Raw genomic sequence first — 3,768 nt, forward strand, 5'->3', positions numbered from 1 at the left:
AGAGGAAACTGAGGTTCAGAGTCAGCGGGAAGGGACGCATTTGAACTTAGGTCTACCTGACTCCAACGCTGTGCCCTCACTGTCACACCAAAGTGCGGACACATAGGGCTGGAGAAGGGGGTGGGGACAGACCCTGAAGGACCTTGTGAGCAGAGGTGAGGGGTCTGGATTTTGCTCTGGGTGCCATGAAAAGCCCACAGAAGAGCTTGAAGCAGAGAAGGGAGGTGATTGGATGTGCAGTTTAAAAAAAATCCAACCTTCTGGCAGCTGAGTGGAGAATGGATAGTTGGTGCAAAATTGGAAGAAGGGAGACCAGTGAGGAGGTTGGAGCAGTTGCCCAGAGGAAGGATGATGGGAGGGGGACCGAGGAGGAGGTAGAAATAGAAACAAATGGATGAATTCATGAGGATTGATAGGAGGTGGATCTAACACTGGAAGCAGGAACACAGCAGCCTTAGCCAGTGGCCTGGGAACCAAGTTCCAGTCGCCCTCTTGAGGCACTGCCCTTTAAAGCGGAACTTCCTCCCCTCTAGCCCTTCTCAGGGTAGACTGGACAGGGAGTCCCCCGCTATGTCTCTCTGAGCTCCCCTACCAGGAGCTCGGGTTTGCATGTTACCAAGGAGACCAGGAGAGAAAGAGACACTGGATCCTGGGGAAAGGAAGGACGATAGACTGTGAAATCCCCTAGAGGGGTCTGTGATGATGCTTTCTCTTCAGAGAGGCCTTCTCTCACCACCTAGTGGTGCCTCCCCCTCCCCTTTCCTCCCTGATATGTGTCCCTTTATAACCCTCAAGACGACTTCAAAATAGCCTTTTTTATCTACTAATTTACTTATTTTTGTTTTCTTAGACCTTATTATTAAAGGTCTGTCTTGGGGACTAGGATCTCAGCTCCAGGAGGGCAGAATTGGTAGCCATTTAGTGAATGAATGAATGAATGAATGAATGATGCAGCCGGGAGTAAACTCAATAAACTATTGAGTTTATTGAGTTACAATAAACTATTGTGAATAAACTAAATAGTTTAGCTCCCTGATATTTAAGTGAAAGAAAAAACAAGACATGTGAGGGGTGGGGGAAGAGCCTTTCTGAAAATCACTGAGAGGAAGAAATATCTTAATTGCATAAAAGGGACTTCAGTATTTCTGTGCCCTCTCAAGGCTAGAAGCTGGAATCAAATAACTGTGTTAAAAACTGCTCTAAATGTGCTGTGTGGCTCTAAATGTAGGCATGGAGTTGTTTGGAAGAACAGCCCCTGCCTTGCTCTGGGAAGGATCCCTTGGGCATTCTTTTGCCAACATGCCAAGTGCCCCTCCTTGTCCTCGGTTTAGCTGTGATCAGAGGTGTCAAAGTTAATCAACAGAAACCTCAATTAAATAGAGTTCGGAGACCAGAAGGGGGAGCTCTCACATCCCATGACAATAGCCTAGCCCAACTCCTCTTCTCTCCTGGCAAGGACTCAGCCAATGAAAAGCCATGGACTCTTTCTTTACTACAGCCCTCCCAACTTCTTTTTCCCCTCTATAAAAGAGTTCTCCTTCCCTTGCTGTGGGGGGACTTGCACGTGGCTCACCATGGCTGCAGACCTCAAATTGCAATTTTATGCTGATCCTGAATAAGCCCATCTTTGCTGAAGAAATAACTGGCAGTCTATTTGTTCAAGGTCAACAGAGGCAAAAGGTCCCAAAGGCTCACACTCTAGAGATTAGCACTAACCACAGCAAGCACAAATTAAGCACTTACTGTGTGCCAGCTTCAGTGCTAAGCACCTCAGAAAAAAATGGTCTCATTTAAATAGCCTCACTTTCATTTTAGGGTATTATTATTATTATTATCCATTTTATAGATGGGAAAACTGAAGCTCAGAAGGCTAAGGGGCTCACTAAGTCAACCAAGTGCCAGTGATGGAATGTAAGCCCCATTCTCCTGACTCCAAAATTCTTGTTCTTTAATGACCTCCTGATGCCTACGTTAAGGTTGATGATGTGTAAAGCTGTCCTGTTTCAGGGGAACCTCTCTGTAGAAGACTGTCTGATTGTTTTTAATATGGAGAGATTGGCTCTTTCCCTCGCTGTCTAGCAGATAGCATTTCCAGGAGCCTTGGGGTGGGGTTTGGGGAGCAGTTGCTCTGAGCAGACAATATATGCCCAGGGTCTGGGTTTCATTCGAAGTAGAGTCATTGGGCTTTATTTCTAGAAACCAAGGGCTTGTTTGTAAAGAACCAGTTTGGGAGCATCCTTGCTCATTTTGTGGGCTGCTGCTGCATCCGTACCTCCCCAGCTTAGGCCTGAAGGCAAGAGATGACTAGTATTTCTGCAGAATCTCTATGGCAACAGGAGCCTCATTGACCCCCAGCCATGTCTCCAGCCTCACCTACCCAGGAGGGCACGGGAGAGAGTGGGAGACCTTACTCTGTTCACCAATATACCTGGTTTTCCTTTCTTCCTGATCACACTTACCTTGAGGGAAGTGTGAGATCACGAGGTCAGGCAAGATCACGTGACCTTCTTTGGCCAATGAAATGTGAGCAGAAGCGATGTCCTTCTCTTCCTGGTAGAATCCTGGAAGTGCTGCTTCTTGATTCTCTACGACTTCTTTGCTCTGGGGTCAAATTCAGCCCAGGGCTTCCCCCAGCAGCTTATGAACAGAGGCAGTGTGGTGAGTGAAGCAGGCATGGGTCCTGCAGCTAAATCATCAGGTTTAAACCCCAGCTCTGTCACTTTGCAGCTGTGTAACCTTGGGCAAGTCGCTGCATTTCTTGGTGCCTCAGTTTCCCCATCTGCAAAGTAGGGACCATCCTGGTACCTACCTCATGATGCTCTCATGAGTTTAAATGAGATCAAGTCCCAAAGCCTCAGTGCCGGGCTCAGCAGGTAGCAGGCAGTCAATCAACATCTCTCAAGAGGACAGGGCAGGAGGGTATCTTTTTTTGCCTCTTTCATCTCTCCCCTTGGACCTGAGATCCACCCATCCACCCTTCCAGACAGCGGCAAGTCACATGCTGGGAACATAGAGAGGAGAGGGAGGGAAGAGGGCAACTGAAAGCTGAGAAAGGAGTGGAGACCCTTGTCATCTTGGCACATGGGAGTTAGGATAGAGGGCAGTCTCTCTTGCAGTGTGCAGTCAGTCTGATGACTTTGAACTTGCTGCTTCTAAGTCCTGGCCCTCCCCGTGTGCTGTGGAGTTGGGGAGAGGGGGACTTAGGCAGGAGAGATCAGCCAAGTTGAGGGTTGAAGAGACAGTGAGAACTGAATTAAGGCCCCTCCTACCCATCTGCAGGGTCCTCAGAGGTGTCTGGCATTTTTCAGTCATGAACTGAACCACCCTTCGTGCAGCTGTAGCTACATCTGCCAATTGCCCCCCGCGAAGCCTTGAAGGAAAGAGCCAGACCCTGAAGGAGGGTCCTTTGTGGAGACTGGCCCCAACTGCAGGGAAAGTAGAATCTTTTATTGAAAGCGTAAAATTCTCGGCGTGAGGTCTGGGGGCTGCGTGGAGTCCAAGAGGCCTCAGTCCTCTGTGGGACCCCCAACCCCTGCAGTGGGGGGCGGGGGAGGAGCTGTGCTGACCATGGATGAGATTGTTTGTCAACGGGGGCAATGGCTGGATCCTTTCTCAGGGTGGGGGCAGGTGAGAAGAGGGTTGGAGGGCTGGGGAGGGACCTGTCAACGGGCTGAAGAGACTTGGAACTGGGGATCGTGTCAGGCCGAGCTTTTCCTGGTCTGGTTCTGGCTTCTTCCAGGGCTGCAGCAGCATCTCTGCCTCTGCCAC

Source organism: Hippopotamus amphibius, chromosome 12, assembly GCF_030028045.1.
Source record: "Hippopotamus amphibius kiboko isolate mHipAmp2 chromosome 12, mHipAmp2.hap2, whole genome shotgun sequence".
NCBI lineage: Eukaryota > Metazoa > Chordata > Mammalia > Artiodactyla > Hippopotamidae > Hippopotamus > Hippopotamus amphibius.